A 23571-nucleotide genomic window follows, 5' to 3' on the forward strand; every position below is an offset into this window, starting at 1 on the left:
CGAGAATAATTAATATCGTGTCCATAACTATGATGGTTCCCGCTAGAAGATTGTGTATAAGTTGCTCTTGAAAGCTTGAAACCATTTCTTAAATAGATTTGCCGTCATATCCTCGTGGTAATCGGCTGGACGTAACTTTACGGAATTTTTTGGGGTAAACTTTTGCAGGCGCGGATACAGGATTTCGTTCAGGGGGGGGCAATTTTTGTGTGATTTTACCTATCCACCAGAAATTCGTTCTAAACAAAAAAATTTATAAAATTTTAGCTAGTATACTCGTTTTCACATAACATAGGTGAGATTTGGTTCTTTTCATTACACGTATAGTGTACAGTAGAACCTCGATAATCCTAATTCCTAATTGGGAAAGAGGTGTGTTCGGATTAACGATTTGTTCGGATCAGCGATTTTCCCAAAAATCTGAAAGGGAATTGAATAACAGCTTCATACACAACTGAAAACAAACTTCAAGAAATAAACCTAAGTTTTATTAAACAAAAATTAAAGAATTCTTAAGCAACAATGGGTAATAGATACATTCTAAAAAGATATTACTCCGTGACCATAAACACGCTATCTTTTTGGAATAAACACCCCGGGATCTATACCCTGAAATTTTTCAGAATTTTTAGATGAATTTTTCAAAAATGAAATTTTCCATTATGTATTCGTATTACCTCCATTATGCAAATTTCGACCCATTCTCGACGATTTTCGAAATTTAACTAAATACATTTTCTTATAGATTTTGGACCTCAGAAGTCACTTCTGGCTTCATTTCTTCAATAACTTAAACCATTTTTCCAGTATCGTCCAGTTGAAATATCGCAATTTTTAAAAATTTCGAAAAATTCGAATTTTACAGCGAATTTTCCGAAAATATTGCTCCGTTACCATAAACATGGTATATTTTTGGAATCAGCACGTCGGAATCAGCCTGAATTTTTTCAGAATTTTTAGGAAAATTTTTCAAAAATGAAATTTTTCTCATGCAAATTTCGACCCATTTTCGACGATTTTCGAAATTTAACCAAATACTTTCTCTTGTAGATTTCGGGTCTCCGATAACTTCAACCGTTTCTCCATAATTAGTTAATTAATTCAGTGCTTTGAAATATCGCAATTTTTAAAAATTTCAAAATATTCCATACAACATATGCAGAAAGATCTTGCGTCATTTTTGGAAGTAGATGCATGTTTTCAAGTTCAGTTCGGATTGCAGAGTTTTTGTTGGGATTAAAGAGGCATCGACTTCAAATGGCCTCTGTTCGGATTACTGGATGTTGAGACAATCGTGAGTTCGGGTTATAGAGGTTGTACTGTATTTACAAAATGAAATGATTTCAAAATTTTGAAATTGGTCAAAATAAAGTACCTCGGTCGTGTGTCAGGGGGGGGCAATTGCACCCATTGCCCCCCCCCTGGATCCGCGCCTGAACTTTTGGAGTTGGATTTTTACTGCACAGAACACTTTTTACTGTATTGTAAGATAATTTCAGTAACTGTACCGTTCGTTCTATTGGTGACCGATGATTTTCGGAAACTAAAGTTTCATGAACGGAAACTATTGATTCGCGGGTACCCGGTTCTAATCTTTTCCCGAAACATGTGTTTCTTCAGTTTCTAGTTCAGAGATGCACAAAATTATATCACTTCCTCTATCACTTTCATTAACTCTCGAAGATGATGGAATGTTTTCAAAGTCAAAAGGACGCCACACAGCCATATTTTCGAAAAATCTTGACAGCTGTCTAATTCTCTCCATAATGCTTGCATTGTGAGTTGCCTAATTTATAAAACAGAAATACGGGCTCGGTCCGACGAACCCTTAACCGACATTTAAAATTAAAATCTGTTTTACTATCTAAGAGCTAGACGAGTAATGAGGGTGGGTAGGCAATGATGAAGAGCTGTAAATACAAAATGAAGGGTGATAAGAAATATAAATGTGTTTACCTGGGTTAAGTGCTTATTGTTATCTTTGTACCCATGTTTCTTAATTCTTCCGGGAAAATGAAATTGAAATTGTTATATCTAACAACTTTCTAATTTTGCTAAGACTTCAGGTGTGTTTCTTGTGTTGTAATCGGTATCTTACATACTTCTAGTAAACTACCTAAAGATTCATATTGCATAAAACATTTATACAGATTGATGACAATAAAATTTGCGTTTTTTGAGATAAAGTCATTTTATTGTCATCAATCTCGTCTTCACATATTATGTTTATCTACGTTTTAAATTTTATACAAATCCGTCCATAACTAACAGAGATATTGGCCATGAAAATCTTTAAAGAATCAAGTTGTTTATCACCGTTCGGTATCCTTCGAACGATGGGTCAAAAGCGTCAGTACGGACCTTTACGAACTGAACTCTTGCGTCTGAATTTGTGATTTATGGTTTTGTGGGTCCTTGGTGGTTAACTTTGAAATACCAATAAAATTTTACTAGGTACTATTGGAGTGTAGGAACTATACTATGTTAGTGTCCATGCTTAGCGGCCGATAATAATAAACAAAATGGACACGACATTTTATTGTAGACAGATAATCATACCTGGTTGCTTGAGAAGGTTGTATTAATTTGCGAAATCTTTGACTCAATAATAGCAATTGCAAATTCGATTTTCTTATTCTTTACAATAAATGTATGTAATGCGAGGTTATTTCCGTTTTTTCTTTCTTTTCTTTAGAAGGGAATAAAACTTGAATTGTTTCTCTGTAACTGTAACAACGTTTTTATTAAAGTACTTATTTAATCTAATTCCTAATCCTACCTGTAACAACGAAACAACATTCAAAGTTATTATTCACAATCTTTTATATTATTGCATGAAATCTAACTTGCTTCGTCACTCATTGCGACATGCCATAATTAATCATCGCATTCAGAGATCTAACTTACCGACCTAATTGCGCGTTAGATTCAATAAGAGTGAGCATAATTAATCCTTATCCTTACATGTATATATACATTAGATTGTATTAGGGATTCCAGATCGCTGGAAATGACTAACACTAATTTTTTTATCACTCAGATGTATTCTTCTAATCACTAAAACTTAAATATTGACGGTTTTTTAAGAGGTGGCGGAAATATTTATCATATTGTATAGGGTTTAAATTTAAGCTTTTTTTTTACCGGGGATCAAAGCGGAGAGGGAAGTTCTGTAGAAATAACATTCGACCAATTTTAAATTGTTATCACAGTCAGCACACAAGATTTTTAGATGCGAGGACATTCTATCACACGCCGCAGCCGTATTGGGGGAGTAACGCTACGCACGAAAAATGCATCGATCGATCACAGCCATCCTACAGCAACGAAATTTCAGAGGCAACGCTGGCATTACATTCAGGATACTTCTCGTCCATGTTACGCAACATTAAAAATTTAATCAAAAATATAACGTAAAAATTAAGAATTTAAACAAACCCACCTGATGACAGATAAAGCGAAAAGCTCCGTATTCAACAAAGCGACGTATCCGTGAAACACTAATAAAAAAAAATGGTCCAAAGTTACTTCGACAGAACTTCCCTCGCTTTTGAAGTATGTTCCAACAAACTCCAATTTTTTTTGTTTTCTGATAACCTTTATACCAGGTGTCTGGAAAATGGCGGATTAACTCTTCAGTACGTTGTATTTCGGAAGTCCCAAAAAATAATAAAAAAATTCTTTATGATGTAGATTACGAAAAAAACGTACTTTCATAAAAGTAAAATAGGCAACACTGCATACACCTAATGCGTGAATACCTCCGGCTTACTTTCTGATTTCTTACTAACGATGGTGACTGAAATCCACCTTCGCTTTATATCAGACAAACATTGTTGTCAAATGGAATTTTATCAAATTATTACAAAAACATCACAACCATATCACAGTATATACCATATATTTGTGCATTCTAACTGAAATGGTAATTAAACATGGCCATGGGCGAGAAAAATATTAACTAAAAGTTTTATTAATAGTTATTGTGATAATGAATGAGTTGTTTAGTTGTTAAACGTAGCAAAAGAACCAATTTTAAAATCATTGTAACTCAAACAAAATATGAGGATTTTTTTTACTATTTTTCCCAGACTCACCAGCTGATTGTTAAGAGCGTAGCGCTGAGTTAATCGGACATTTTCCAGACACCCGGTATATTCAAAACCAGTAGTGTAAGTGGCACCTCGAACCCCCTGTGCCGCGGGGTTGCAAATTCCAGGAAGTTGCGTCCTCAGATATACAGAGACTATGAAATATATTCAAAGCAAATAACCAACGGAGAAGAGTGTATTATTATCAGTGTACATGCTTAACTTCGATTGTTCATGTTTACACATCGAAAGAATGACGCGTAAAAATTTATTTAATTTCAATAAGTTGTTTCCTTAAAACAGCACTAAAATTACTAATTAAGCCACAATTGAACAAAATGTTTTGAATATGATTATTATTATACTTATTTATACTGTGCTTATTTGATCATAATTAAATAAAGACGTGGGTATTCTCACATTTTCTGGAAAATGAGGTTCTTAATTTGATCATTAAAAAATTGCTCGAAGGCTGTAAGTACAATCCGACAAATCCAGCTCTTTAAAAAAAATACAAAATTTGATTTTACAATTTTCGTTTTGTGATAACCGCTGCAAAGTAAAAACCAGCGACATAAATAACACCCCTGCAGTCCCTGCGCCATATGGGTCATTATCCGTACACTGAACATAGAATTAGAATATATTTAAAGCACATAATTAACAGGATAAAATGTCCTTCAGCACTAGGTAATAGCAAACTCAAGTATTTATTTATGTTTATACATTGAAAGAATGTCACGTAGAAATTAGTTTGATGTGAATGAGTTTGTCTTGTCAAAATAAAGGACCACAATTATTAATTAAATCACAATCGAACAAAATGTTTTGAATATTATAATTCTTATTTTATCACTATTATAATACAGACGTGCGTATACTTCATATTTTCGAGCAAATGTCGGTGAATTGTAACGCTTTCGTTGCCAACCTAAGCGAGCGCGCCAAATTCGAATTTTGCCACGTGCTATTTTTTAATCTTGTTTATAATGAAGATAGCGATTCACGTCAGAACCTGTTGAGTACAAATAGAAAGTCGTTCATAAATTGTTGTATGCAGTTACTACAACGGGAACTGTGCATGAATAAGATCGTTGTGTAACACTCCATTTATCGTGTTTTAATTGAGGCTGACGAGATTAATTATTAAAAAACATGTGCTGCTTTATCTCTTGAGTATTTATTTTTGAAAATCCCGTGGAGTGTAAGTAAGCTGATGTCGTCAACATGTAAAAAAATCGATGGTGCTTACATCAAATAAATATTTGCTCAATTAATTTTGCTATTTTTAACTGGTTTCGAAATAGATCAGTGAACATGTTTTAAAGAGTCGATAAATTGCGTGTTGAGATATTAATAACTACTTAAAACCAATCACTTCGATGCAAACAATATTTTTTTGTCAAATTTGGCGGATTTCAGGTTGTACATTAAGCGGACTTTGTGTTATGGGGAATATCCAAAAAGGAAAAACAATTATTTTCTCACAGGGTTAGACTGAAATCCCCAAATCCCACAGTTTTAATCACTGCAAAATTTTTTGAAAATTTTTTACTTTGATTTTGTAAGCAGATCGGCACTTGAATTGGAGAAGTAAAGTTGTATTGTTTTTGCGCGCAAAGATGGCTCTTAAAATTCAACTTCTCATGAATTAACTTTAATTAAAGACAATGAACGGTCGTCGGAAATTTTAATTTTGTTTAATTCTTGGGATGCGTTTTTGCTGGATTTTAAGCATTTAGAAAAGCAAGAGTGTATGCATAATCTTTGATACGTAATGTTTTGACTGTTGGGAAATAAGAGATACAGTTTGTTTATTGTTACGCTTGAATTTCATTCTTAAGTAATTATTGAATTGTTGTTGGAGATTTGCAATGTTGTAACAATTTCCCGTATTTGTATATTTGTATATTTTGCAAATTTTCCTTAATTTTTGTGTTTTTTGCTACTATTATTTAATTTTCGTTTTTCAATAAAATTCAAATAACGATGTAGTTAACCAAATATACACGTATATTGCTGGTGCCAAGCACTTGATTAAATAACTATTATTTGCAATCAGTGGCGGCTGGTGGGTCAAAATTTCGGGTCGGCCAAATATTTTGAGTCTACACCTTGGTGTTATATATTTTCGTAATGTATGGCTGCTACTCATTAACCACTGACATTTTACGTGCCAGGATGTACAAAACATCTCAAATGTTTCGACCTGTTAAAATAATTTTTTATAGGAAATTGACAATGTCAGTTTGATTCCAAATACTATTAATCCTTAATTCTACTTGTTCTGCTTTATCATTAATTGAGAACCACCGAAAACATTATTTTTACTGAGTTCCGCGTCGACCGGCGGCTATACGGCTTGCCGACCCCGGACATCCACAATTAAATAATAATAATTAAATAATGACATGCAGTTAAAAAATATAAAAAAAAAGTAATAATAAAAGTACCAACTGTTAACTATCTTCATTTACATTAATTTTTTTTTTAATGTATATGACAAATTGTCAAATAAATTAATTGAATAATTGAAAAATTAAAATGATTTAAAACTTTAAATTCGTTTCTGAAATATCTGAAAACGCTTAGATGCTAAAAATACAGAAAAAGCGCATTTATGTTGTAGCTAAGTTATGTACGAAAAATAAAATTTTAGATAATTTAATGTAATTTTTTTCGTTTATTATTCATACACAGCAAAATGTATTAAATCGACAATTATTATTAAAAAAAAAATAGTATGCACTGAAGAACATCGAAGCCGTTATTGTTTTGTAATTTGGTTAGCTATCTTAAATATTAAGCGTTTTAAAAACTAAATTCGCGTTGCTGGGTACGGCGAAGGAGGATTTCGCCGGACCTGGCACAACATACGTTCCGCCAGGTCTTTGTCTACTACAGTGTACTAGACAAAGAGAACGATGAAACCGTAAGCTGCTACGAAGTCGAAACATCGAGCATAATACATTCCTGGATACGGCGTGCCGAAATCTCGCCGGCAAAGCGTGTTTATCAGCATTTAAAATTAGCAACAAATGCTTTATTTTGTACCTACAATATAATAAAATATATTTTTAATATATATGATCTATCCTAATGTACATTCAAACTTTATTTCTTTTTTTATTTTCTAATTTCAACGCTTACTAAGTATTTTAAAATGACTGGTACGGCGTGGCCGACCCTGCCGCCCCTGACCAGCCGCCCCTGTTTGCAATGTTTGTTAAACTATGTACAGAGTGATGCAAGTACTATATTTAACTTATTTATACAATAAAATTTTCATTCATGGATTCTAGAAATATTAAACATTCTAAATTTCTAGTAATCTTAAAGTGTTTAAAATGGCCAATGATTCTAAAGATTCCAGACATTCTAAAACTTTTAAAAATCCTATACATTAGAAAAAATAGTGAAATTCCAAATTGTAAACAAACTAAAATTTTAATATCCCAAATTTAAGAAAGAGCCAACAAAATCCTAAAAATTTTAAAGATCCTGAGAATTATAAAGATCCTAGAAGTTGTAAATATCCTTAACTTCTAGTAATCCGATGTTTCAAAAGACTCCAGACTTTCTAAAAATCTTTAAAATCTTGTAAGTTATAGTTGGATTCATGTATCTTTTGACACACGTGACCGAAGTATCATACAAGCTCAGACAGCACCTACCATAAGAATCTTTGTTTTAAGGATTACAAAAACGAAGAGCCAGACAAATAGTATGTCTATCGAAATTAGGCCAAACTAGGCTCTACGTCAGTTATTCTCTTCCACAAAGTTCCTTGAATTAGAAAAAAATAAAATACGTAATAAATGCGTCCTCATAGTGCGACAGGCACTGATGTAGTCAATCTAGTGACTGATAATAATTCATCGATTTTTCATCAAACGTCACTGTCATTTTTGGTTTTACTCAGAGTGGTTAATCGCAGTTTTTCGTTGTTCTATTCAAGTTTTCTATTCAGTTCTTCGGAAAGTTCGTTGGTTGTTAGGATTCTTGTTTTGTTGTCCTATTTTTTATGTTTTGATATCTTATTTCTTGTTCGTGTTTGGTCTACAACATGACGGCCAAACGTTTGAGTTCCCGTGCCCAGGACATCGTGTCCAACTTTATAGAGTATTTTGCTCTTGAGAAGGAAAACGGCGGTCCTTTAATCTCGTTAAATGGTACAGAACGAGTAAGTAAGTAAAAACCACTTGAAGGTTCATGGTTAATAAATTCGCTCAAATTTTTAGCGAGTTGCAGATGCTCTAGGCGTTACTCGCCGAACGGTTTCGAAGATTAAAACTCGAAAAGAAAGACAAAATCACGACCCAATCGGAAAGCACCGAAACCAAAAGACCTGCCTGAGCCTACACATTTGTGTCATGTTGACGTTATGAACATTGTCATCTTTTTGACTAATTACTACAAAGTAACAGTTATTAGTTCGGACGTTAGCTTTTGATCACATGTGTAAAAAGATACATGAATCCAACTATAAGAGGATTCGTTCTTAATTTGAAAAAATTTGTGATGACGTCATCAACATGATTAATACTAGTCATAGTACAAAAGAAGAGTAGTCACAGCGTATTACCAATGCAAAAAAAAGTAAACGGCCAAGTTCGGGATCGAATCCACAACCGCACGACCGCAAGTCGCCATTCTGCCCGATATAGTCACTGCGCCACGAAGACGTATATCCGGTGTTGGTAATATAACGTTATTATACCTTGCAATTGTTTTTGCGAAAATTTGAACGTTTAGCGAAAAGACTGAAACTGGATGCGTACACTACAAGTATAGGAGTATATTTTTATCGTATTGTAGGGGTCATGAAACATATACAAAACTTAAAAGTGGTCATTCGTCCGATGGACTCGATTACTATACTTCCTTAGCTTACGTTCGAGAAGTAAAAACAAATTTAATTAACAAAATCAGCCATAAACAAACGTAATGAAAATCATAAAAAGCTAAATACACTATATGTATAGCCCTAAAGGCGGCATTTGTATCGGTAGATTAGAAAAATTAAGAATAATGATTTTCACTAAATATGTAAAAAGAAGCCAAGAATTAGGAACAAAACATCACATATCACTAAAAACGGGAAAAATTAGTTGACAGGCTCGAAAAGTTCTCCCACTACTCATTATTGTATATTGTAGTCTTAACAGAGACATGGTTAATCAGTAGCATGTTGTCTAGTGAACTATTTCCAACTTATTTTAATGTAGTTCGAGATGACAGATTATGTGGAAGAGGTGGCGGGGTTTTGATTGCAGTAAACGACAAATTTGCTATTAAGAAACTAGGACCTGGTTTATAGAAACCGAAGTTAAAGTTAATTCGCGATTAACTTTTAATTGAGGTTCGTTGCTAGGCGACGTGCAGGTTTTAACCAATCACATTTTAATCCAGTGTTAAATTAATCGAGGATTAAATATTTAACTCGCGTTTCTATAAACCGGCCCTTAATGTTATATCACCTATTCCACAAATTGAAATAGTGGCAGCCAAAATTTCAATCAAAAAATCAAATATAACGGTGGTCGCAATTTATATTCCGTCATCACAGCAAACTGGGAACTACATACAAATTTTTGAACACCTTGAAAATCACTTGGATTTCTCGAACCCGTTAATTATTTTGGGCGATTTCAATATCTCTGAATACGCTGAATGTGTGAGAGAAATGAAGACATCTAATTTATTCAACCTTTATAGTAATTTTATTTCTTTAAAAAGTATTAGACAACACAACAGAATTACTAATACATATACAAGAATACTAGACCTTTTTTTGTCAACTGATCATTTCAATGTTGTTTGCCAGCAAAGTCAGTTTCCTTTAGTACCAGAGGATCCACATCATCCTGCATTAAATTCGTCTGTTTCACTAAATCTTCAAGAACATATTTCTGTTAAGCAAAAATCAGAACTCATCAAATTTAACTTCTATAAAGCCAACTTGCAAGATCTATATGCGGCTGTATCGTCAGTCGAATGGTCATTTATTGAAAGCATCGAGGATGTGGATGTTGCGTGTGATAAGCTTTATAAAATAATCTTTGATTTATTCGATCAACATGTACCCAAATGTAGTGTTAATACCAAACGTGCTAAACACTCTGCGTGGTTCACTAAATCCATCATTGATAAAATAAATGAAAAGAAGAAACACTGGAATTTGTATAGGAAAAACATTGTATCATATTCAATAAAGTATGTAACGGAACACCTAACGTCATCATCCCACGCCACGCTGAAGCTCAACCACGGCCCCACTCCGCGCGCATTCGTTAGTACACTGTGTCCGCTACCCAAGCGCTTAGTGCCATTTACGCTCGAATGATGACGCTCTCGGCAACCGCCCACGCACCGTGGAATTCAAACGGACTAGAAGAATTCAACCCCTACTCGCTCCAGCCCCTTGAACCGCACTACTCGGTGATGGACCCAAGGTTTTATTTGGAAAAGGCGGTACTCGAACTGGGTTTTGAATTGGAATAATCCCTCGGCTCCGATAAGCGCGCTGTGAATACGGCCGATATTGGACCTTGGAGTCTTTTGAGTTAGATCATACCATATATATATATATATATATATATATATATAATATTCCTGTACATAGTTGTAAATAAAGTCAGTAAATACAAGCACGCGTTTGCGTCCGTTCACCACTATCAAGTGTGTGTTACATAATTGACGCCCAACTTCAGGCACGAGAAGTAACCACGCCCTCGTTAAACTACCCAAAAAAAAAAAAAAACTAATCACGATACCGCGAAAAAGTCCACTTCTCCACCCCACGATGACAGCAGTTCAGATGACCCAAGAGCAGTTTCGGGAATTGCTCAGTCGAATAACTGTACTGCCACCCCCGGAGGTGACATCGCTCAAAAGCAATACGTGACACTTCACCCAATGCGCGGCACGTTTCGATGGCACCCGTAGTCACGCTGCTGTCGAGGAGTTCATTACACCCGCAAATATCTTCAAGGATATAGAAGGAATCAGTGACCAAGCGGCCATAGCGGGATTACCGCTATTGCTTACAGGAGAGGCCAACCAATGGTGGAACGGGGTGAAGAGCATGATCGAATCGTGGAAACACGCCATCGAGTTGATTCGAAAAGCTTTCGCTCCGCGCCGCCCAAATCACCGCCTCTTCCTCGAAATATTTAATTATCCCCAGCCAAAAGACCTGCCCACCGACAAATATGTAACTCAACAGAGAGAGAACAAGGATCAAGTGCCAGTTCTGCAAGTGTTTCGGACACACGGCACAGGAATGTCGCAAGCAAAAAAGGGAAAAGATGTCCCAGAACCAGGAAGGCCAGATCATCCGATGTTACGGGTGCAACAAGCCCGGAGTATATCGCACGAATTGCCCGACCTGCAGTTACAGCTACGAGTCCACCCTGCGATCCGCATTAAAATAGAAGACACCTGGGGAACTGCCTACCTCGACACCGCCGCATGCGTAAGTGTCGCAAGCGCCAGCCTGTTCAAGGTGTTGACCGCTAGAGGACTTCACGCGGACGAAGAAAATGTAGATATCACACTAGCCAATGGAGTGACCCGGACCACAAGGGTCCCAACGGTAAGAACGCAGGTCAGTCTAGATGGCCGAAATATTCCTACCACGTTCGCCATGATTTCGGGTCATGAAGGTACGAAGACATTTCTAGGCGCCGACTTCATCGAAGACGCACGCTTAGTCTTGGACCTAGCAGGACGAAGCTACCACTTCAAAGGTGAACCCCAACGAGAATTTCCATTCGTAGAGCAAGCGGTCTACGATACAAAGGTGCCCACTGACGCCAAAGCACAAACTGCCCTAGCGTCCATGCGACCTCCAGATCCACTCGACCCTCGAAAGATAGCGCCAGAAATAATGGACGTAGACGATGACGACGATTGCTTTGGTCCACCGCCGCCGATTGCTAAGAAAGCCCCACAAGGTCGCTGGCACGTGTATCAGGCTCCTTACGCCACTGAGTATATGATGCACGATGCATACCTAGCTTGGGACGCAGTCAGTACCGAACAGAACTACCTCTTCCCAGAGAAACCCCGTAGAACTACACGAGTTCACCTGTTCTCCGTACACCTCCGCGCAAACGAAGCCCAGTCGCTATCAGAGGGACAGCGCGGACACTTAAACCAAATACTCAAGGAGTACGAAGATGTCTTTCGAGAGCAAAGACCACCAACCCCGTATATGGAGCATGGTATTCCCACTGGGGAACACACTGCCATCTCCCAGCCATCATATCGGCTGACCCCAGCAAAAACGGCGCAGCTTAAGACCGAAATCGACGGAATGCTCGAGGCAGACATCATAGAGGAGTGCGATACCCCCTGGGCATCCCCCGTTGTCATGGTGCCCAAGCGAGACGGTACCATTCGGTTGTGCATTGATTACCGTAAACTGAACTCGATCACGACTCCAGATGTTTATCCACTCCTGAGGATGGATGACCTCCTCCATTCAGCTGGGAAAAGTCGCCATATAACCACCCTCGACCTACAAGCTGGTTATTGGCAAATTCGAGTCAGGACGCAAGACCGAGATAAGACCGCCTTCATATGTCCATTTGACCTGTACCGTTTCACTCAAATGCCGTTTGGGCTACGAAATGCACCCGCCACGTTCCAGCGCCTAATTGATAGATTCAAAGCAGGACTCCCAGATGTTACGCTCCTCGGCTACCTTGATGACTTAATTGTCATATCCAAGGACTTCGAGAAACACCTTAAAGATATACGGCAGGTACTGGAACGATTGCGTCTATACCAATTACGCTTGAGACGGCCAAAGTGCGCATTCTGTTGCCAACGCACTCGGTATCTCGGACACTATGTGTCACCAGAAGGAATATCGGTTGCAGAAGACAAAGTCACTGCCCTACTCGAACGAGCAGCTCCAATAAACCTGAAGCAGCTCCAGACGTTTCTTCAAACGTGCTCCTGGTTTAGGAAATTCATTCCGCACTTTGCAGAGGTCGCTAGGCCTCTCACCCAGTTAACCAAGAAGGACGCTATCTGGGAATGGGGGTCATCCCAGGAAGCCGCCTACAATTCTTTAAAGGAGAAGTTGACATCGGCCCCTATTCTACGACAGGCCGATCCCAACCAACCATTTGTGCTACGCACTGACGCCAGCGCCTATGCAGTCGGTGCAGCTCTTCTCTAGGGGGAGGGAAACGACGAACGGCCTATCGAGTATGTCGGTCGACTCCTAACGGACGCAGAGAGAAACTATTCTACCACGGAACGCGAAGCTCTTGCGGTCGTCTGGGCACTGACGAAATTCCGCGGTTACGTTGATGAAAGCTCCGTGGTTGTCATCACCGATCATCAACCTCTTCGATGGCTGATGACACTAAAAACTCCCACGGGCCGCCTCGCAAGGTGGGCCTTACAGCTGCAACCATTCAACCTCATGGTTCAGTACACACCAGGGAAGGCTAACGTGATCGCCGATACACTTTCTCGACCACCGATCGTCCCTAGTTCATGCCAGGTTAATGTGGTAGAGATCGACCTCCCTACAGAAGGAGCCCAACGACTCCGCCAACAACAATTAGAAGATCCCGAACTGAAAAAGATCATCGGGGCCCTATCATCGATGAAAGCCGAAGAAACCCAACCCTGGACTTCCAAGGGATACCTACTAACCCAAGGAGTTCTCTATCACTATGGGCCAGACAGCGATAGCGAAGAAGCCCAGTACGTAGTTCCTAAGGACAAGCGTATCACCGTCCTTAAGGAGTGTCACGATGCTCCAACAGCCGGACATCTAGGTGTAGAACGCACCCTATCCCGCATAACCCAGCGCTATTACTGGGTAGGAATGCGAAGAGATGTCGAAAAACACGTCACATTTTGCCCCGAATGCCAGAAATACAAGCCTTCAAACCTCCAACCAGCAGGCCTACTTCAGACGCCCGTAATGCAACAACGGATGGAGGTCCTCTCCATAGATCTATTCGGACCACTTCCTACCTCCGAAGAGGGTTTCCGGTGGATATACATCATTGGCGACTACGCAGCCAAGTGGGTCGACTTATTCGCCCTCACCGAGGCTACTGCTGAAAAGTGCGCATGGACCCTCATCAACGAAGTATTTTTGAGGTATGGCGTGCCCAGACGCATCATCAGCGACAACGGCACCCAATTTGTCAGCACTGTACTCCAGAAAGCCCTCTACTGTCTGGGAGTCACGCAGTCCTTCACCCCAACGTATCACCCAAAGGCAAACCCAATAGAAAGGAAGAATAGGGATATGAAAACACTCCTTGCCATTCAGATATGGAAAAATCCGCATACCCAATGGCCCGATAAGCTCCCCGCAATCCGATTCGCCATGAATACTGCCATTTGCAGCAGCACCGGATTCACCCCTGTCTACCTAATGTTCGGACGCGAGCCTCGGACCGTCGGCGACGTCACCCAGGACCTACGGGGCCTCATCGTCTTCGAAACTTTTATTGAAGAAATCACCACTCGTCTCCTACGATTCGCCGACAACCTCAGTCAAGCCCGTGAAACTCACGAAAAGGGACAGCTTCGTCAAAAGTGTCAGGCTGACAAGGGAAGGCCCGCCCCAGAGTACAACCCCGGTGACTTAGTACTTGTAACAACTCACATTCTCAGCAAAACCCGCGCTGGAATAAGCTCTAAATTTGCACCTCGGCGAGATGGGCCCTATCGAGTACTTCAAGCCCGTGGTCCCACTTCATACGAGATCGGAACCAACGCAGATCCTTCGCAACCACTGGGGACATACCATAGTTCCCAACTAAGACCTTACCTTGGTACCACCCAGGAAGGCGCGCCGCCTGCACCCATCATGCCCATTCGGAAACGGGGCCGTCCTAGGAAAAACCCTGCAGTCGAGAACCAATGATCGGGACGATAATTTTGGTCCTGAGGGGGAGGATGTAACGGAACACCTAACGCCATCATCCCACGCCACGCTGAAGCTCAACCACGGCCCCACGCCGCGCGCATTCGTTAGTACACTATGTCCGCTACCCAAGCGCTTAGTGCCATTTACGCTCGAATGATGACACTCTCGGCAACCGCCCACGCACCGTGGAATTCAAACGGACTAGTGTCGTGCCCAAATAGTTTTGACCGCGGCCGAGCTTTTGGACACTAACAAAATTATTTATTTGGGTGTAGGCCCATTTCCTTGGAAATGGAAGAGCTAAACTGCATTTGGGGGAAGAGGTAATAACTAAACATTTATAACATTTTTATAAGTACATATATTAAAAGAAAGAATTATAAGCATATCAAAAGAATAATCGAGTAAATGTGTAAATAATGAACGGAAAAATAAAACATAAAATAAATTTACGCACAACACGAAAAACAACTTGCAAAACTATCTTCTAAAGCGCTACGCAATTATATTCCACTAATAAAACTCTTAAAATCTATGAACATAACCCACGTTTTTTAATTAAATTTAATCCTAGAAAAAATCAGCATGCAAAAACTTAAAATTAAATTCGGTAAATCCTTAATTAAGTGCGATACCTTCTAAACAATGAGTGATATGCATAGAGTTTAGTAAATACTAAATACTGAAATTTACAAGTAAATACTGACTTTCGTATGAATAATAATAAGTATAAGCTTATAAGTATTTACTTATTACTTGGTCTTGAAAAATTTTCTAGGTTTTACTTAATTTTCCAGTAAATACTTCAAGTTGCATGCATAATAACAAGTACTTACTTGTACTTGCAAGTAAGTACTTAAAATTTTTCAAGCTACTTTTTAGTAGACTAGTGATTATACTAAATTGAATTCAGTCAACGTGCAGTGTGTCTTAAGAATGTGATTGACATTTAAAGTTTAGAACAGTTAAGAGTGGCGCTATTTGTTCTTCCTTTTCGTCAACAGAAATTATATAAACCCCGGAGACAAGCCTATCCAAATACGTACAAGGCAATGTACAGATTCGAGGAAGAAAACGCGCAGTATTTGGATAGATAGATGCAAATTTTAATCATTCCTTGGGGGCAAAATATTTTGGTGAAAAAAACTACTCCCCCTTTTTCCTTGTAATTATTGTTCGGTTTATGAGGACTGTCCCTTTATAACGTGAGGAAGATCTACATCATTCTTCACTGTCTATAAATTTGAACAAAATCTCTTTTTGCGCCTCATAAGCTTTTCAAATGAACAGATTGAACAAGAACTTCAACTTTAACAAAGCGAATTTTCATCAACTTTACCAAAAACTCCTATATTAAGAAAATCAAGGCAAAATGCATAGATTCTCCATAATCTATGGCGTATTGGCTTGCGAACTTACTTAGAGCAGCCTTTTTTTTCTCTCGGCTGTTTGGTGTTTGCGATTTGGTTAATAATATTGTAACGAAGCGAATTTTCGCGGGCCGGAAACCGTGGCGCGTACCGCGAAAGCCGGGGGTAAATTGGCGATCGCCGCGCCGCCGCGGCGGAAGAAAGAGGACTCTTGCCTGCAACTTCAAGGAGTGCGGAAGTGCTGGGGCTGTTTGAGTGATTTTGGGTGTTTTTGAGAAGTTTCGTTTGAGAAGCCTGCAGTTGACCCTCCGACCCACCGTAAGTACCTTTTTGGGTCGTCTGCCCGTCTTAGTACCGGTTTTGGAATCGCCGCCCCCAAGCGAGAAACCGTGTCACCGTCACCGCGTTCTTTTTGTCACCGTCGAAAGTCGACACCGTCGTGCACGCGTCGTTACCGTCACCGCGCTCCCCTCCCGGGTCGCCGTACCGTCTTCGCGCGATTTCCAGGTTCAAGGTCGCCGCCCCCAGAGCCCGGAGGAGCCCGGCCTGAAGGAAGTCGCCGCCCAGGAGGAACGACCGTGCCGGACGTTTGATTCTTTTTGTTTGTAAAACCGTTTTGTTAGATACTTAAGTTGCTTAGCCGTAAGATTTATTATTTTAGACCGTGTAGCTGGTGGCAGGGAATAAACCCTATTTTTGTTATCACACATCCTCGCCGTTTTATTTATTATTCTCTAGTTTTCGCGGCGGCTCATCACCTGAATTCCGTGTCTCCGGCTTTAGAGCACCCCGGCGCTCCCTCCCCCGGAGAGGGAGCTGGCGCCCGAGCGACCGTCGCTCCTGACCGAAGGCGCCACCCCCGGCGGCGTGAAGGTAGCCGCATAAGCTTGGTCGACCAGACGTGTTTCTGACATCAGCGATACTAGTCGACCCAAAGCTTGGCACTCAAGTACGCGGCCACCCCATACGTTATCGGCGAGATTCCGGACCGTCACCGGACCGTCCGTCCCATCATCATCCGGAATTTCGTCGCAATATCGGCCATTTCTTTAAAATCGAAATAAATCTTTCCTGCTTGTTGTTTATTTGAGTAGTTTCAACACTTTCTTCACCGGTTTCGGAGTCTGAGGAATTCATGTTGCAACCAAATTCGTACGTATGACACAAATCACAATAGTATATTATTAACTAAGGTTGTGAAGACAGACATTCTAGACCGAGCGCAAATTAGAACCTGAGACGCGCAGCGTCGAGGGCTCTAAAGCGCGAGGTCTAGAATTGGCTTCACAAACGTGGTTAATATACTATTTTTTCCACTAGTAGCCCATTTGAGGTTTGCGAATTTTCAAAATGTTTTTTCTGAAGTGCATCAATAAAAATGTGTACTCACGTCATTTTAGTAAGCTTTGGAATTTTATTATTTTTTGACAATCCAGAAATGGTCCAGAACTTTTGTTTTAATTTCCTCCATATTTCCCGTTTTTAATAAATTTTTGTGTGAAAAATGTTGTAAAGTGAACCATCATGTACCCTTCCTCATTCCGTCGTACTTACGCGACCGCGACAAATTTGGCTGAAAAAGGTATGGACCTTTTATCGTTAAAGCGACACGGGGAATGGAAATCCTCCAGCATAGCAGGATACAACGACGGCTCGATCTTCAATAAAAAAAAAAAATCGCCGAAATCGTCCAAAGCTCATCTACGGCAAATCAAGTCAAACCAAATCGGAATCATGATTCAGTTTCAGTCCCGTAAACTTCATTTTCACTCCCATCAACTTCATCAACTTTGTTTCACCAATTTATCCTCAATTTATAATCAATTCAGGGTTTGGAAATCATTCCAGGGCATAATTTAAAAGCAAATTTTCCAAAATGATCGTTTTCAGGTTATGTCTCAGTTTTTCTGACAGTTGTGGACAGTTGTCACATTAGGTGGCCAACTTCACGTTTACATTATTGACCAAGGTTCACAATTTTCCAAATTACAGACCTCTAGACAAGTCGACAATTAGCCATTGTAATGCTACTAGTGGAAAATAGTATATTATTAGCCAAGGTTGCAGAGCCAAGCATTCTAGACCGAGCGCAAATTAGAACCCGAGACGCGTAGCGTCGAGGGCTCTAAGTGCGAGGTCTAGAAGTGGCTTTGCAACCGTGGTTAATATACTATTTTTTTCACTAGTAGAAACCATAAGACAATAAACTGAAAAATAAACGTTAAATTTTTTGACGCAACATGATTTTGTTTTGATTTCTAATCAAACTTGATCTAAATCTTCAACACAAAGAAAACCGTTTATACTTGTCGCTGAGTTAATCATTTTATCTTCTACCTTCTACCAACTACCATGCGTATACTCAAGTAATGTTTGTAGCACACATTTGTTCATTTTTTAAGAAATAATCACATCAAACATTGCGTACATAACCTCAATTTTTCTTTTTGAACCCGTGGTAGCAAAAGTTGAATTTGCTACCACTAAATGAGTCGACATTTGCATGCGTCCAGGCTGCTAGTGAAAAAAATTATTTTTACGACAGTTACGTTAATCAGTTTAAAAACTGATTAACGTAAATGTCGTAAAAATACTTAAAAGTATTTACTGGAAAATTGCAAGTATTTACTTATAAGTATAAGTAAAAGGTTATGCATATGAATTTCAGTAAATACTTTTACTTGTAGTAACTACTAATAAGTAGATGCTTTTACTAAAAGTTTTTACTTTTAGTAAATACTTATTTTGATGCATATCAGCCAATATTAATATTACGAGCGTGATGAATAAACTAAAAAAAAACTACTAATCACGAAATCGAGTAATTACTTAATTATTTAATAAATTGCGATTGGGCATATATATATCAATTAAATCATTAAAACAACTAAAATAATAATAAAACCAATAATTCAGTGGATTCGGAGAAATCTCCACTGATAATAAGAACAACTAAAATAAATGAATTAAAATCATGCACTTACATCTACGACAACTTATGAATATAAACATGTAAAAAGAGATAAATGAGTTTTTACATTCATTGATTAGCTAAATACGCCAAGCGCAACATTTGTTCACGAGAAAAATTGATGGTTACAGGACAGTTAAATACATGTAAAAATAAACAGTCATAGTTTATAAATGCAGCTAAACATTGGGAAATTAGTATCATAAATGCGCTAAAATACAGTGAGACGGTTAAAATAGAATAAAATGCTATAGCAAAATAATCAGAGAACGGAGTCATATTTAAACGGCAAAAATTCAATATAAAATAATCGACAGCAAGAAAATTAGATTAAAAGGTATCAACTTCCCAAAAACGCACATAAAACATTCACATCGCAAGCAAAAGAGTTAAATCGGCAAATTAAGGAAACATTGGAATAATTATCATAAAAACGAACGGTAATTTATCGAAAAATCCTCCCCAACAATCAAGAACCGATGCAAGACCAAACGTGCCACCTGCAAACGGGAACATGTGGTAGTACTTCAGATTATTTTCTGTGCCGGCGCTAACTGTTCACACCCAATGTAACGAAGAAAACGCATAAATTAAACGCTACACATGTACGATTCGAACTCGAGAACACATGACGAAAAAATGGAAAGCAAGATAAATCAAGAATGACTAAAAGGTAGACTTACACAGCTGCAGCATTGAGAATTTTTCTATCTTCCTCTCGGGCTCAGCAAATTCTTCTAAGTTCGGATTTCTTCAAAATTCAGCAAAAATAATAAAAATCTCGACAAAAAAATTCGGCAGAGTCTTCGACCACAACTAGAAACTTCTACTCCAACTAAATCCGGCGCTACTGCTTATACAGGGTGACTGCGAAATATATGCAAATATTTTAACCACGGCATCCCCCACCCTAGTAGAGCCGAAATATAGAAAAAACAAATTAAAAATCGAATGGGGCAAAACCCCCATGAACCACCCTCGACACGAAGGCACTGAGCCACTTTGTAAACAGAGTTGGAAAAACGTTCGACTAAAAACGACCCAAACACTTTCAGTTTCAATTAAAAGTAAAACCGACTTTTTGCTGCTTATCATTCGTTCATTCATTTACTCATTCATCGTTAAAGGTCAGTGTGAAAGTTTTTTGGTAATTTTGATTCTGACGGATGTTTGGTCCTTGTCACAACGATTTTACATTGTTTATTGAAACAGAAATAAGAGCAACTTAGAATGCTACTGCCTTTTTACAAGAAATATTGAAAATGTTGTCCTTGACTAGCAATACAAGCGTCAGAGCGTCGCAAGAGGTTTGTTGATAGGTAAAAAAACACCGGAGTAGCGGCTGCCACTTTCACTTGTTGAAGCTCTTCGATAATTTCTGGACACTGTTGATTTCCACAAACGAATTGTTTCATCCAACCAATACACGTTTCTCGAAAACCGTCTCTTGAAATCGTACTTGTTGACGACTATGTGGAGTTCCATCGGACAAAAAGTGAGTTACACAACGTGGACAATCAGCGGGCTCCAAACCGTGCACTTTGTCAACATGGTATGGATGTGACCGTGTTCTTTTAATTTAGGATGCACTGCAAGCTGCGAAAATTCAAATTCTCCTTTCTGCCCCATCACGACCACGATCGTGAGTTTGAGGTTGAAGGTACCATGATCTCGGAGATGCTGTACCACCATATCAACACACTCTGCATTGGAAAACTGGACCATACACCGATTTCAACGACCGCTCGATAATGACTGGCCCTTTTCGTGTTTTTCACGTTGCGATTAAAAAAGTGCCTGATAAAGTTACTTTTTTGGTTCTTACTCCGAGTCCCCTACCCATTCATTGCAATAATTATGTAAACTCAAATCCATAAGGTTGTAACCACTCCCTAGTGTAAATTTTTAAAAATTATTCAGTGTAAATCTGTCTTTTAATAACCTGGTGACATATTTGGTGACCTGTCAATATAATGTCAGTTCATTCATGTATTCGCGACACATGATTACGTTCGACTTCACTGCAATTCTTGCACTCCTGCACAGGTTATTTCATAATTATCATTGTAACTTGTCGCAATATTGTAAAAACTGATAAACAATTTTCAATAAAAACAGGATAACCTGAGTCTTCATGGTAATTATAATACAAGAGCAACGATAAATAGAAACGTGTTTTATCTTTCATCTGTAGAAAGAATGCCACCTGCTGTAATTTAGACTTGCAGTCGATACGTTTACGAATTACGATAAAATGAACCCAAAAATATTGTGGTCACGAATGAAATCAAATATTGGGCTGGTAAAAAAACAAGGTGAATTGATTTATTTATTGTTGCTGCTTCATAAAAATTACTTTACAGATGGGGAATAACTGAGATATTCAGAATTTGTTTAAATTATTGTACATGAGTATACGTGATAATTATATGTGTGGCTAACTATGACTCGAAGGATCAGCTCTCTCGACTGAAATGATCAATCTCGCGAGCAACACCAAAATTGTCTATAATGGGTAGATCACCTTAATTAGTTGCAATGGATGACCAATTTTTCATCAAAAAAATGGGACACCAACAAGTCTTTAATGTTATGTTTAATAACTCTAATATTTGGTACTACTTATTATTTACAAAATGTACAAGGGATTTGGTTGAAGGCGATAGGTCTGGCTATGCTCCTCCGTCCTGACGATTTTAGTGGTAATAATGAACAAAATGTAACTTCACAAAATTCAGAGGCTAAAATAATAGGTATGTTGAAAATAATTTGACGGCTTATTTAAACTTACTGTTACAGGAGTGGTTAGAAACATTGGGAACACATAGACCAAATAACCAAAAAGCAATTATTTTTCTGTTGTTAACTTTCTTAAATCTGAATCCCATGGATTTTAATACTCAACGTAAAGTATTTAAACTTGCTGTATATTCTGGATGTTCTTTCGCAAAAATAAACAAATCCTGAAGAGTAAAAAACTCATTTTTTTTGTTTTTGTCAAATATACGGTAGGTTAGATCTTCTTTAAATTCCAAATTTGAATACCACTGCGATTTTTGTTTTGGTTTCCACTTTGCTTCTTGTAACGGTTCTCCAGATTGGTGTTGGGTTATAATTTTGTGGGCTTGACATCGAGAACACTATGGAAAGGATAGGAATTAATGATAAGTTTACAGGGAAAGTATGCAGTGCTTGAATTTAATGAGGGACATTTAGTTGTATTGTGTAGGATATAAAGAGTGGGTATAAAACTTGAAAAGACAATGTTGTACTAAAAAGCGAGATATACACTTTCAACTTGAGATAGTTAAAACTAAAAGTCCTTCGACATACCACCATGTTGTAATAACATGAAAAAAGTTCCGAATGTCGATACGTTACTCTCATAGTATAGTACTCTCTTTCCATGGTATAAGAATAACTACATACTGAAAAGATTTTTACAAGCTTGAATTCAAGTTCTCGGGAGGATGCTTGGGGATAAGCAAGTTTCAATTCATTGTGGCAGTTGGCAAGTGCCATTTTCATCTGCTTATTTACCACAATATGCCGTGTCGGTACCATTTTTCAATGGTATGGTTTAATAACAAACTGTGAGATATTTAAATAAAACTCTCTCGTGCGTAATTGTCAAATTTTGACATATGCGCCGCTACCAATCTGTTCATGTGAAAAACACCATTGGCTGTAATGCCAACCTTACAATTTAACGAGTGGTTACAACCTTATGGATTTAACTGTAGGTCACGAAACATTACCAGCGGCGCGTATAACAATTTATATTTAATTTCAAATAATTTTTTCTAGGCACTGCTACCACTTAGGACCGTGAATTTTTGCCAGTGACATAATCATATTGTGAGCTATTCCCCATTTTTTTTTTTTGCATGTATTTCGCAGTCAGCCTGTATAGGAATTTTTACTCATTGAGTGATATGCATAAAAATTAGTTTAAACTAAAAAGTATATACTACATGCTAGCTAGGTTAAAATTTTTCTAGCATTTACTAAATTTTCCAGTAAATGCTCAGATCAATATGCATAATAAATAGTATCTACTTGATTTCACAAGTTAAAACTTGTAGCGGAGCTTTCAAAGCGCTCCGCTAGTACCCTCTCGAGGGCGCTGTCCTCGGCAGCGCTGGTATCAACCCCACCAAGCTCACCCCCACTGGAACGCACCCCACCTGAAGCTACTTCATTATGCAGGTACTCCCACGCATCTCA

At 38.4% G+C, this 23571-nt stretch overlaps 3 long non-coding RNA genes across 5 annotated transcripts; 1 reads left to right on the top strand and 2 right to left on the bottom strand.

Annotated features, from left to right (window-relative positions):
- Positions 1 to 539: 539 nt before the first annotated feature.
- Positions 540 to 2932, bottom strand: LOC135126612 (uncharacterized). Its single transcript, XR_010280090.1, has 5 exons — positions 2780 to 2932; positions 2560 to 2727; positions 2235 to 2426; positions 1957 to 2116; positions 540 to 1910 (listed from the first exon to the last, which is right to left on the bottom strand). It is a non-coding gene; the product is annotated as an uncharacterized LOC135126612 (long non-coding RNA).
- Positions 2933 to 21216: 18284 nt separating this feature from the next.
- Positions 21217 to 22326, top strand: LOC135126613 (uncharacterized). Of its 3 annotated transcripts, none has more exons than XR_010280093.1 (3): positions 21231 to 21481; positions 21539 to 21659; positions 21708 to 22326. It is a non-coding gene; the product is annotated as an uncharacterized LOC135126613 (long non-coding RNA). The 3 variants fall into 3 exon arrangements; XR_010280092.1 differs by having other exon boundaries at positions 21234 to 21659; positions 21708 to 22097; positions 22144 to 22326; XR_010280091.1 differs by having other exon boundaries at positions 21217 to 21659.
- Positions 21923 to 23076, bottom strand: LOC135126614 (uncharacterized). The gene is made up of 2 exons (XR_010280094.1): positions 22678 to 23076; positions 21923 to 22615 (listed from the first exon to the last, which is right to left on the bottom strand). It is a non-coding gene; the product is annotated as an uncharacterized LOC135126614 (long non-coding RNA).
- Positions 23077 to 23571: the final 495 nt, after the last annotated feature.

The sequence above is a fragment of the Zophobas morio genome, unplaced genomic scaffold (genome assembly GCF_036711695.1).
Source record: "Zophobas morio isolate AGI-343-1 ecotype UQ-CSIRO unplaced genomic scaffold, CSIRO_AGI_Zmor_V1 ptg000011l, whole genome shotgun sequence".
Lineage (NCBI taxonomy): Eukaryota > Metazoa > Arthropoda > Insecta > Coleoptera > Tenebrionidae > Zophobas > Zophobas morio.